The sequence below is a fragment of the Lissotriton vulgaris genome, chromosome 11 (genome assembly GCF_964263255.1).
Source record: "Lissotriton vulgaris chromosome 11, aLisVul1.2, whole genome shotgun sequence".
NCBI classification, from domain to species: domain Eukaryota; kingdom Metazoa; phylum Chordata; class Amphibia; order Caudata; family Salamandridae; genus Lissotriton; species Lissotriton vulgaris.
In genome coordinates, this window is record NC_141699.1 from 459,559,632 (window position 1) to 459,574,003 (window position 14,372).

Here is a 14,372-nt window from a genome sequence, read left to right on the forward strand (position 1 = left end):
AGTGATTGTCAGTAATTGACCACCAATAGAAACCTGAAAATATGGAAATTAGCTCTCTTAAAAGGATGTTAGACAGATGAAATGTTGGTATATGAGCTCATGTGTTTGCCTACCCAGTCTTGCATATTACAAGAGTACCTATTCAGATAATAAAAGTTCTCAGCCCTGGGGCAGGATGGTTATTATTGAGGAATAAAGCACAGAGTTTGTCCAAGGCAACAAGATGGGAGAATACTTGCCAGTTAAATTGAAAATGATGATGTTTTCATAGTTCTGCACCTTTTATTTACATGAAAACCCTGACTCCAAGCCTAGAGAGAAGATCTTCGTTCCTGCTCACACTAAAGATACCACGCCCAGTAAAGAGAAATTGGAACAGTCAATGAGAGATGGAAAGATTCTAAGTGAAATTCGAAATGTGAAAATTTATTTTCCATGATTACCATTACCATGCATAACTTTACTATGCATGGTAAGTATAGAGCAGTTAAGTAAGGTAAGTATAAATATATATACGGGGTAAGGGCAATTATAAGGCTTAGGGGTAAACTGTGGTAAAGGGAGATACGGGTACATATAGCTCTTAAGGTTGGGTAGTGGTAAAGGGAGGTAAGGTAATATTGGCGTACAGGGGTGTGCAGTGCTAAAGGGAGATACAGGAAATGTTAGGGTTTAGAAGTGAGTATGGTATTGGAAGGTAAGGGTAAATGTATGGTTCTGGGGTGGGTTGTGGTAAAGGGACATCAAGTTATCTTCAGGATTTAGGGGTGAATAGTGGTAAAGGGAGGTATGGGTAATCTTAGGGTTCAGATGTGGGTATTAGTAAAGAGAGAGAAGGGTAAATAAGATTGCTTATTGGTAAAGGAAGGTAAGTGTAATTTTAGCATTTAAGGTTGAGCAGTGATAACGTGAAGAAAGTATAAATTAAGTGTGTATGAATGTGTTGTGGTAAAGGGAGGTAAGGTTAATTTTAGGATTTAGGGTTAGGCAGTTGTAAAGGAAGGTAATGGCAGATTTTGGGTTTAGAAAATGGTAAAAGGAGGTTGAGGTCAAACTAGGGTTCAAGGTGGGTAGTGATAAAGGGAGGTATGGGTAATTTTAGGGCTTTGGGGTTGGTGCTGGCAAAGGAAGGTTAGAAGTATACTAACAACATGAAATACAAATAAATTAAATATTCAATTTAGGGTTTAGGGATGGATAATGGTAAAGCGAAATATGGGCAATTTTGGGGTTCAGGGTTGGGTAGTGGTAAAGGGAGGTATGGATAATTTTATGGTGCAGGGGTCAGTAGTAGTATAGAAACCCATAATTAGTTTTAGAATTTAGAGATTTGCAGTGATAAAAGAAGGTTAGGAGTGTATTAAAGCATGGGGTGTTGGAGTGTTTTTATCACAAAAAAAGAAATTAATTAAATTAAATAATAAATGTAGGGTTTAGGTAAGGCATACATGGTAAAGTCATGCATTGTATTGTCATACATCCCTTAAATGTCCTTGTGTGGCGGTTTATATTAGCAACACAGACGAAAGATAAATACATGGTTAAATGAACAGAAATGTAGCATTGGAACTGAAATATAACAAATCAGTAATGGCCTATATTTCATAGAAGCAAGCCACAACATAATTAAACTCAGATTTCATATCTGAGAAGTAATAAATTACAGACTGGATCATGATAATAATATGTGCAAAAGGGAAATAGTTTAGCTGAAGAAACATTACTATAGTAGTACAAGAGGAATCAACAAAAGATTGATAATTACTTGTTTCTTGGAGTATAACAAAATATGATTGCATGTAAATTACGTTTTTTGCTTGTCATGAAAAAAGGTGCTAAAAAGGTACAATGCGTGACGCATCTGTGCCGTAAAAGTGACGCATTGCTGGAGTTGCATCGCAGATGCTCTGGGCCCCTATCTAGTTAATGCTGCGTCAATCCTTACGCCTGCTTCAGGCAGGCGCAGGGTTTTGACGCAGCATGGGCCTAAAAGTGACTGAGTGAAATCTTGTAGATTTTACTCAGCCACTTTTAGGAGGCGTTCCTGCACCGGAACCCCCCCCCCCCCCCTGCACAGGAACGCCTACATGTGGGCAGATTTACAAGCCGTAAATCTGCCCCTAGATATTTATACTTTGGCCCTGATTACAGGTCTGGCGGTCTGAGGACTGCCAGACTTGCAGAGGCGCTGCGGTGGCGGTCCAGCTACTGTCTGACTTTATTTGACCACCCCATTACAAGTATGGTGGTCGGACCGCCATTGCAGCATGGACTCCGCCTGGGAACTGCTCTTCTCTGGTGATGGTGTGGTGGTGTAGATACAGCAATATGCTTGATGGGACCACTGCGCTTCGGCCAAGCATATCACAAGTTTTCTATCCGCCATGGTTTTCATGGTGAATCCTCCTCCTTGCCCCTGGGCTCTGGGGTGCATACAGTGAGGCACAACATGTGCCCCCACCCTTGGTGTGCATGCACCACATTTCCACCAAGGCACGGACTTTACAGTCCATGCCATCCAGGAACTGTTTCTGGCATTCAAATAACGGTGCCAATTTTCAGAGGCACCGCCATCAGAACACCAAAACCATCCCGCAAGACATGAGGAAACTAGTAATCTGGGGGGCAGCCCGACCATTGGTTTGGTGGTGCAGGAACAGGCTGCCAGCATGTAGGTCTGCTCCTGCCCCACCCTTTGTGTAACTACCAAGCATATTAAACTCATCTTGGACTTTGACTTGGAGTTGTGTTATGTGTTGCGGATAGTGTTGAGGGATACTGCTTATTTTAAAAATGTGTTATTTAATAATTTGAACTGTTGGTTTAACAATTGCGGTATATCTGTATTTTAAAATAGTTTTTAAGATTTCTATTCAAATTTTAGGATATATAATTGACATAAATATTTTAATTTTTTTATTCTGAAATTATTTTATGTGGGTGCCTATATTACTACATTATTACTGTGGTACGTTTTTTGCCAATGTTTGTTGTGTAGGAGTTACAATAGTGCATGTATCAACACACCATTGTGTGCACTTTTACCATTGTTTGTTGGACTTGAGATATAATAGTACTTGTGATTCCCTCCTCCACTATCCATGTATATACTTTCCTAAATGTCTGTCCCTCTCAAATATTCACTTATACCAGGAGTTATAATTCTATATGTGATATTGCTCATTGTATGCATTTTCCTCAATGTTTGTCAGGCTGGAGTTAAAATATTAAATTTGCCACTACCCCCCAAAAGTATACTTATGCCAATGTCTGTTGCACTCTAATTTGAATAGTTAATCTAACCCCTTACCACAGAAAGGTATACACTTTTCTCAATATTTTTAGACCAGGGTTATTTTATGTCATTTATGTTATTTCTGAGAAATAACAATAAATATCTCCTCCCCTCATTGTCTGCAATTTTCCCAATATTTGTCAGACTGGGGTTATTTTAGGGAATCTGACCTCCTCACGCCATGTACGCATGTCCCTCAATATTTGTTAGAGTGGTGTTAGAATAGTAGTTAGAGTAGTATATTTATAATAAGACTTGGCTTTTTAGTCAGTTGAGCAGCCTTATTTTGGTTTCCCCTTCCTCTTCTTGTTTAGAACCGCAGACACAAAACGCCTCAGGGCATTCGAGCGCTATATAAAATTATAAATCAAATCATTACACCCTCAAAAATACACTTACCCCAACTTTCTTTAATTTGGATTTGAAATAGTAAATTTTACCCTCACCAATAAATGCATTAATTTTCACCAATGTTTATTGGACAGGTTTTAGAATAGAAACACTTACCCACACAGTGAATGCACTTTCCTCACTGTTAGTTTGACTGAAGTTAGAACAGTAAATCTGACGTCACTCAAAGCATGCGCTGTCCGCATTGTTTGTCGGGAAGAAGTTTGAATAATAATTTTGCCACCACTTCCAATTATAAACTTACCCTAAAGTTTGTTAGAATCTAATTAAAATAGTAAATCTTCCCTCCTCCTAAAATCTATTCACTTTCCCCAATATTAATTAGACTGACTTTATTTTTATTAAATCTGCCACTTTTTCCACTATATGTCAGACAGAAGATAGAATCTCAATTTGACCACCCAATGTATGCACATTATTCAATGTTTGAGTGGAATTAGAGTAGTAATTCTGCCCACCCTCATGCAATATATGCACCTTGCCAAGTGTTTCTTCGGCTGGAGTTGGAATTCGTAACTCTTTTACCCCTCTCCCCATTGAATTTATTTTTCACAATATTATGCTGGACTGGAACTAGAATAGCAATTTGACCTGAGACTCGAAATGAATACACATTTTCTGATGTTTGACTGTAGTTAGTATATCTGCCTCCCTTCCCCCATGTAAGAATTGTCCAGTGTTTTAAGATTTTAGTTAAAACCGCATATTTGCAATGATTATTTTAGTTTGTTTCTTTTTTAACATTTTTGGCTGGTATTTTGGCCATTCATGTTATTTCGTGCTGTAAATTTGTGATTTTGATCATATTTAATTTCAAAGAATACATTATTGAAATGATGATATATTTTTTATTTGATTTTCTATTGTGCTGTGTTTATAATATGATTTTAACATATTTTGAAAGTATAGTTTTTGCTACATATTTCAAATATAATTGATGGCAGTTAAGAAAAAATCAATAATGTGTATGTTTTTTAACTGATTAATTATACATGTTTTTATGCTTACAATGTATTATTCATTATAAATTAATAACATTTTATGTGAATTATTTGTATAATAAAATTATCTTAATTGATTGAATTAATTACTAAAATATTTGTATTGTATTTTACTTTATTTCCATTCTTTTTTAAAAATGTATGTTTTAAAGTTAACAAATGAATGTGTATTTTTTTGTTACTTATTTTTTTAGAAATGCTAATTTCTTTACTACATAAAATGAAACTTTTGTCTTAAACTGCAATAAGGTGAATTACAAATTAATACATATCCTTACTAATAAAATGTTGATATTATCGGAGACAATATTTTGGCAGTCAATATTTTTGCACTATACTTATATGTATGTAAAGTAAATATTTTGTACAAGCTGGAATCAATAATTCCAGTCCTGTTATAGTCCCCTCTAAACTGGGTGTGTGAAATTCGCTTAATTTATTTTTTATTAATTATACAAAAATGTAGGCAAACAACCCAAAATTAAGAGTAATTATGTGTAACTCAAATCCAGTGTGCACTATGTTTGAATGCAAAATGCATCTTCATGTCAAATTTTTTATTGCTAAATGAAGAGTGAAAATCTAAATTGTCGCAAACAACAGTTCACATTGTGCTCCTCAGGGCCAGACTGGCCGTAGTGGGCAGCAGGCATTTCCCTGGAGGCCCGGACAGTGTGGATCCTGGTTTGTGCCCATGCGGGCTGGTTTTGCAGCAGTGCTTCAATATCGGCCCCCGGTAACAAAGAGAGCGGTGCTTCTTGCTAGCATGCCTCCCCCCCACTCCCAGGGCTCGTGGAGCAAAGCACTGCCAGGGCTGGTTGCTATTTCCAGTCCAGCCATGGTGCTCCTGCACTATAATTATGCTATAAACATCGGAATAAATATGTGACATGATAGAATTGAGCAAATGTAGACATTTTTTATACTGCAAAATCCCAAAAGCTAAACAAACTATGTGGGAGTTACTTAAATTTGTTCTGGTCCTATCTTAAACTCAAATCTACTTGTAATGAGACCCAATGTGGAAATAAGTACCTACTAATGGCACCCATAGGTTTTCCGTATGAAAACGCAAAAACTATAGGCCTTGCCAATGGGTGTTTCTTTTGTTGAGGTTTACCCAGGTGTGGCCTGTCCATTTGCTCCTCACTAACAATGTCTGCCAGACTGAACAAAGGTCATCCAGACAGACACTGTTAATTTTCAGGTCAGGCAGCCAAGAGCCAGACATGTGCTAATGTGCAGGCTCCTGGTTGCCTGAGCTGAACTTTGCTGGGATGAGGAAGTCACAGCTCCTGTGGGCATGACCTCCTCAGCTCAGCAACGGTCCCTGCTGCCCTCCGCTCAGTGACGAGGGGTAACGTCACTGATTGCCTCACACCTGGGTGTTTCATTTTTATGCACTGAAGCGCCCAGAGTCCAGTGTCTATAAGTGACATTTCATCACAGAGTGGGGTGGGATCAGCAGTCTCACTGACCCCATCCCACTATGTGAGGATGTTGGGACTGCTGCCTTCCCTCCTTGGCTGACCTAAGGTCAGCCAAGGAGGGAAGGCAGCAGTCCTACGCCTCCTGGAACCTCTGAGGCAGAGTTTGCTGCAGGTAAGTGTGTGCTTTTCTTTTGAAATTAATGTTTGGTGCGTGCATTCGTGTATGTATGAATGTTTGGTGAAGAGTGTTGTGAATGGATCAGGGGCGGCTCCTCCGCTATGGCGGAGGAGTGTCACCCCACTGCTTTCTCGCAGTGCGAGAAGCCAAACCATAAAATGGTAATAACTTTTTGATATTACCATTTTCTGTTTGCTTGGGCGGGTGGGCGGTGGAGGAGTGGTTTTCCCACCTCTGAGTGCACAAAGACTGTCAGACCTTTTGGCTGCCCTAACCAGTCATGTACACTTTGCCCTTCTCCATGCACACCCATCTAGCCCCTGTCTGAGCACTGTGTCACAGAGCTCCAGACCAATCACATGCATGCTGCTTTGTGATTGGCTTAGGGGAGGGATTCTGGCTGCCTGCTGCCTGCTTCTTGTTCCTGTCAGATGCAGGAGAGCAGGACACGTCGGAAAGGTAGGTTCTTATATATATATATATATATATGTTTTTTTAAATTATGACCCCCATCTCCCCGCCTGACCCCCATCCCCACGTGTACTGGAGTGGATGTGTTTGTGTGTGTGTGTGAGTGTGTGTGCGTGCATGATTGTGTGGGAATGCAGTGCTGTGAGTGTTATGAGTATGTGTGTGTGTGTCCTGTCCCCCCAATCCATCCAAAACGTACCCACCACAACTGGGTTTACCATTTCTGTCTGTATTCAGATTGCAATCATAGTGACCTGTTGATATATGGAAGTTAATTATTCAAGCCTCCATATTCAGATAGAAAAGGTTGTGCTCAGGGATACCAAGCAATATAGTAGAACGTGTTAGAGGTCCTTTAAGGCTGTTCCTAAGCCTTGTGTTACTTTACATTTCTCTGAGAGCATTAATGAAACTTATCAGCAGTGGCTGTCATTTTAAGATAAGGAGTTCCATAAAAACACACTGAATAGAAGCATCCTGTGCCCTTTGTGTCAAATATGTATTGGCTTTTCAATCACTTTCTACTGGAAAAGTAATTAATTCACTATTAGAACAAAGAATCCCAGTGTTGCGAGATGCAAAATTCATTTTAATAAAGAAATATTAACAGTTGTTTGCCTGTGTAATGGGTTATTAGGCAATATAAAAAATAATGTTCCCATTACGAGTATACTAGAAAAATAGGTTTCTAAATTAATGTTCAGTGGGAGAGAAAGTGCATTTTATGAATAGTACCTTAAGAGAGAAATTAATTGCCACATGTTTTGCAGCTCTCAACAGTAACTCAGGACAGGAGCGGTAATCATGAGCTGGATCAGATCACAAGGGCGATTTATAGTTTTCTATGAAGTTGAAATGGCCAAAGCCAGTGGTCACTTTTATGGCAGAATAAATACAGCTATACAAACTATTCCATGCGGCCTTATGTCAAACAATGTGACATACAAGCCAAATACTGATCTGAGACAGACCAGCAGCCTGAACGTGCTAAGTGAGGTCAAATTTCCTTGCACTACGAACGATGGTGCAAAAAAGTCTCCAGACGAAAAGACTTTCAGAGGCATTTCTGATATTTTCCATGGGTATGTAGTATTACAAGGACAACCCTGGTAATACTGTTTAACCTCTGGTAATTGCCACAATTCTTATAACTACCAATCGGGGAAAATGCCCCGAAATTGCAATTACAAGAAATGTGTTTCTGTAAGAGCAATACTGAGAGGGTTAAGGTGACATCCTTCAATCAATCAATCAATCAATCAATGAATCAATCAATCATGAGTTGGTAAAGCAGAACTATCTTGGCAGCGAGGAATGAGATGGACGTTCCTCTCATACTGCGGATCCGTGGGACGGTGGCCAGGGTGTGCTGGGCAGAGTGGAGGTGTCTTTTGGGTGCATGGAAAGAAGAGGCAGCTGTTCAGGTATGCTGGTCCAGCATTGTGGAGGGCCTTGTAGGCATGGGTGAGGAGTTTGAAGGTTATTCTTCTGTCTGCCGGGAGCTAGTGGAGTACACGGAGGTATTGAGTGATGTGGCTGTGCTGGGGGAGGTCGCAGACCAGTCTGGCTGTGGCGTTCCGGACATTCTAGAGCTTGCAGAGGTTTTTCTAGGTAACACCAGTGTAGAGTGCGTTGCTGAAATCGAGTCTGCTACTGATGAGTTTGCGAGTGATGGTCTTTCGGGATTCGGTGGGAATCCATCTTGGGGTCACAGCAGGCGGAGGGCATTGCAACAGGCCAAGGGTATTGAGTTGATCTGGCATTTCATAGTAAGAGATGCGCCTAGTATGATGCTTAGGTTTCATGCATGGTACATGGGGTGTGGGGAGCTCCTAATGCAGAGGGCAACCAGGTTTAGTTCTATGCGGAGTTGGTGAATCCCAGGATGAGGACTTCTGTCTTATCTGAGTTGAGCTTAAGGCAGGTGTTCTTCATCCAGGTAGTGACAGCTTTCATCCCTTCTTGAAAGTTGTGCCTGGTGAAGTTGGGTTTGTTGGTAACGGAGAGGATCAGCTGTATGTCATTGGGGCAGGAGACGATGTTGAGTGTGTAGTAACTGATGATGGTTGTGAGGGGGAACATTGTGATGCTGAAGAAGGTGGGGCTGAAAGAGGAACCCTGGGGCACCCCACAGTTAGTCTCTGTTGATTCCGAGAGGTATGGCACCTGTCTGACCTGTTGTGTTTTGTCTGTGAGGAAAGATCGGATGCAGTCGAGGGCCTTTTTGCAGATGCCTGCGTCGTGCAGTAGTCTACTGGTTAGGGTGCTGTGGGAGACGGAATTGAATGTTGCCGAGAGGTCCAGGAGGAAGAGGGCCGCGGTTTTGTTCTGGTATAAGAGGGAATGGATGTAATTGTGGCGGAGAAGGCAGTCTCGGGGCTGTGATTGATTCAGAAACTGGATTGAGAGATGTCTGCTATGTTGTTTGTTTTGATCAAGTCAGTTAGTTGGTTGTTGATGGCTTTTCAATTACTTTGGCTGGGAAGGGAAGCAGGGAGATGGGCCTGAAGTTCTTAAGGTCTGTCAGGTCCACTGAGTGTTTTTTCAAGAGTGGTTTGATTTCAGCATGTTTACAGTCGTCGGGGAAGGAGTTCGGCATAGCTTGGGGTGTGATGGTGGTGACAGACTCTGTGGAAGATGCAGTGTGGGCAGGGGTCTGATGGTGCTCTGGAGTGTATGCTTTTCATTGTCTTTGGGGTGTCATCTATGGTGAGTGGGGTCCAACTGAGCATGGTCTGTCGGGGGCATTGTTTGATGAGGTTGCTGTTGTGATAGGGAGGTCCTAGATGTTGAAGTTGTTGTTGATCGGATTGATCTTGTGGTGGAAAAAGGTGCAGAGTCTGTTGCATAGGTCTTAGGAAGGTGGGATTTCTGTGGTTTCGCTGTTGGGTTTGGCAAATTCCTTGATGATGGTGAAGTGCTCTTTGCTGTTGTGTGTGTTGGTTTTGATTCTGTCTTGGAGGGCCTTCTTCATTGTGTTTTTGATGAGGTGGTGGTGTGCGGTGGTGGCTGTTTTGAAGGCAGTGTGGACTTCTGGGGTTTTGTGGTTCCTCCATGCCTTTTCAAGTTGTCCAGAGGAACATCTGGATTCTTGGAGGACAGGCATGAACCAGCTTGCTTTCTGGATGTGTTTGCCGGTGGCATTCTTGAGGGGGCCTGAGTGTGGGAACAGTCTGTGATCCATTGGTGAAGGATGCGTGCTGCCCTGTTTGCGTCAGAGGTGAGGTGCTGTTGAGGGCAGTGGTGAGCTGTTACTCTGTGACCTTGTTCCAGCTTTTGCGGGGAAAAAGGTTGGCATGTTTGGTTGTGGTGGGTTTATTAAAGGAGAAGTGGATACAGTGGTGGTCCGTCCAGAGAAGGTCCATGGTGTGGCTTTAGGAGATGCTGTTTCCTTCAGAAAAGATGGGCTGTGCATGTTGCCGTAAATGTCTACTTACCACCAATTTTAATTTTGAACACCAGAGGCACATTACACATACGGTGCACTTTCCTTCATTGCGATGGGTGCACCTTTAAAGGAAAGTGTACTGCATTATGGGGAATGCGCTGCCCACAGGTCAGCCGCAAACTTGTGCTCATCTGGGGCAGCTTATTCACGTGAACTATGGAGCGGCTGCTTTACAGCTACTCCATGTTTCACTATGCAGGCGACAACAAGCCTGCACTTTTAAAGGGGAATAGAGATTCCAGTTCAGATGGGTGCAGTCAGTGACTGCAACTGACTGCCAGCGGAATGCCTGGGGTTTTATTAGACACCCTTTACCCTCCTGCAGAGTACTGCTCTCAGGAGGCGCACTGACAGTGTGCCAACATTTTGGTGGCGCACTAACAGAGCGCCACCTGAAGGCTTCTTTTCTTCTGCGCCTGCGGTGGTGTTACAGTGCAGGTGCAGAGGCAAAGGGATTCCCTCATTTGCATGGGGCATGCCCCCATGCAAATGAGGGAATGCCCCTTAGAGGATAGTACTGGAGCTTTATGTGCGCCAGTGTTATTGGTATATGGTTATTGGTGAAAAAGGTGCCACACAAGCGTCGGCAGCCCAATCTAAATACCCAGCGGGCACGCCATACAGGCGCAAATGCCTGTTGCGCCCCCGGGGCACTTTATGTGATATGGCCCCATATAAGGTCACCATTGATATTTTTGCAGTAACCATCCACAGTCGCAACTGTGATGGACTACGCTTACCGCCCAGATAATGGTCTGTCAGCCTGATTTAGATGCAGGCGGACAGTGGGTTTAATCAAAGAAGAGTTTTCTCCGTCTTTCCCTCTTTTTGATGTGTGGAGTAAGTTCCATTAGAGGTAGACCTGTAATTCCTCCCACCTGATTTAGATGGAAAAAATTAGAGACCCTTTTTCAGTGTCTGTCACTACCAGGAAAACCCTGGTGGTAAGGGGTAGTGAAAACTGTTAAATGTATCGACCATGCTCGAGTGACGTGAGCTGCAACTGCCGCCTGGATGTACCGCATGTCACTGTTTACATCCAGGTATGCTCAACACTGCAGAGGCCACGATGATCCCTATCCCTCACCCACACCCTTATGATGTGTGCTGAATGGGAATACAGGGCACAAATCACCAGAACGCCGGGAAAGGAAGGGAGGGAAGAAACAAAAAGGAAGACAACACTCGACTTCTATGGACGGGCACTCTCTTTATACGCTAATGGCTCTATCTCATTGTAGGGAAACCTGGAGCAGGAAAAACAAACAACAGTATCCTCAACATATAATTTAGGTAACAAGTGCTAACAATACTTTCTAAGACCATGTACAAAACAGACATCCCCATAAACATAAAGGAACCCCTCTTACCAGAGCTCGTCAGCAGGAATATCAAGAAAATAATGTTCAGGGTTTATGTATCCAAAACAGAATGATATAATTCACGTGTATTGCCAGTCCAAAACTTGATAGTCCACAGAAACACACCCAGTGTTATGCCAAAACAGGGCAGAGAAAAAACAGGATTTAGGGGAAAAAGTCCTTAGACATAAAAAAAACCCTTTTTTTATCAACAATGCTGTTGTTCTGAACCCGAATATCAGGCCACAAAAAATGGGAAAACCTAAACTTACTAGAACTAAGGGAAAATGAAGAAATCAAAAGCTGTTCATATTTGCACCAAAACAAGCTCAAAACGACGTTGAACGGCAACTAATACCAGGAAATGGCCGCTTTCCATCCACTACGCAGCCGCGTAATGGTAATCCAATCCCAGCACACTACAGGGTCCCTAGTAACCAGATGGTGTTAACCCCGAAGGCTCTAAACGTACCTTCCAGGGGGGTAGACTTGCTCATGAATGACAAGCGTTGTACTGGCAAATGCACAAAAACAGGATCCGGCGGCCGCCGGGCCCTCGATAATCTCCAGCAAACATCCTGTAAGGTTTAGGGCTCAAAATCCAGGACTTCGATAGCGGGAAAAATCAAATCCAATCCGACTCCGGGCACAAGGCAAAAGGCGACAAGGGAACAAAACCAAGCAATGAGGCAGAGGTAGGTGAATCCATTTATACAGGAGCACATGCCCCCTGACTGTCAGGTGACCTGCATGTACATGGTCAAAGAAATCGGACTGGGAAATCGGCAAATCCCTAACAGTACCCCCCCCCCGCCCCCCGACAAAGGTCTTCCTACCGGACGGGGCTTGGAAGGATGACCCACATGAAATTTACGCACCAGCCGAGGGGCATGGACACTACTTGCTAATTCCCAAGTTCTATCCTCTGATGTATAGCCCTTCCAGTCAACTAGATAATACAACTTCCCTCTCCTACGCCTCGAATCTAAGATGGCATGCACCTCAAACTCCTCATGACCATCTATCACCAAAGGTGGTGGAGGATGCAGCATCTGCATGGTCTTTACATAGGGCTTAATAAGGGAAGTGTGAAAAACAGGATGAACCCCATAGTCACCCAGGAATTCTAACTTCATCGCCACAGGATTGACTACTTTACAGATAGTGAAGGGGCCCACGTAACAGGGCTGCAGTTTCCTAGTCCCCTTTATGTGGAGATTCTTAGTGGCCAACCACACTTGATCCCCTACCGCATACAACGGAGCTGGAACCCTATGTTTGTCCGCCTGCTCCTTCATTGCCACCTTAGCCTTCTGTAAGTGTGTCTGTGCCTCTTCCCATATATGTGTCAATGATTTACTTAATGTGTCGTTAGCCGGCACAAGCCCAGAAGGCTGCATAGGTAGAGCTCTAGGGTGGTATCCCATAGAACAATAAAAAGGGGTCATTCCCAAAGCGGAATGCACACTATTGTTATAGGTGAATTCCGCCAGAGGGAGAGCTTCCACCCATGCACATGACAAAGATGACATCAAACAACGGAGATACTGCTCCATGGTTTGAGTGGTACGTTCCGTCTATCCATCTGTTTGCGGCTGGTACGCAGGGAAAAACAAATCTCCATTTGCAAAAGGGAACATAGCTCTGTCCAGAAATGGGAAACAAACTGAGCTCCTCTATCAGATACTATAGCTGAGGGTAACCCATGGAGTCTCACTATTGAATTCATGAAAGCTACTGCCATTTCCCTGGCTGTTGGTATTTTAGGCAAAGGGATAAAATGTGCCATCTTTGTAAACAAATCAACCACTACCATAATGGCAGTATACCCAGATGTTAAGGGAAGGTCAGTCACAAAATCCATACTTATAGTATGCCAAGGAGCAGGGGGGACCGGTAATGGTCTTAACTTCCCAGAAGGACTCGAATGCGAAGGCTTACTAATAGCACACATCAGACAGGATGAAACAAACACCTGGAGATCATGCGCCAATGTATCCCACTAAAACCAACACAAACAAATCCCCATAGTCTTATGGATACAAGGGTGGGCAACCAAAGTAGAGGAATGGCACCTGTGAAGAACAGAATCGCTTAACTCGGGGGGTATAAACAGATGGTTCTCACAATACAATAACCCGTCTCAAACTTCAAAAAGTGATTGAGACAACCAAGGAACGAGGTCTACGTTCTTCATCTTTCTATTTACAGTGTCCATGAAATCCTCTGCAGACACCCCCCCACTATCCTCTCACCAGATATTATAGGTCTTATGTCTCTTTCGGGTCCTGCCTCCACCTGTTCCACATGTATTCGAGACAGAGCATCTGATTTTACTTGTTGGGCTGCAGGTCAATATGTAATAATGAAATCATTTTAATTAATAAACAGTGCCCAACGCATCTGTCGAGGAGTCAATGCTCTAGCGGAGCGAAAGAACTCTAAATTCTTATGGTCTGTATACATAGTTATTGAATGACGAGCTCCCCACAAGTGGTGTCTCCATTCCTCGAAAAATAACTTAATAGCAAGTAATTCCCTCTCTGCCACCGTGTAATTGTGCTCAGCTGGCAACAAGGTCTTAGAAAAGAATACAATAGGATGCATAAATCCAGTGTCAGGATCTCTCTGCGAGAGCACCCCCCACTGCACACAAGGAGCCATCAGTCTCTACATAGAAAGGCAAAGCGGGGTCAGGATGCACTAAGACTGGGGCAGATGTAAATTGACCAATCAATTGACTAAAGGCGGCCTGTGCCTCTGGAGACCACACAAAC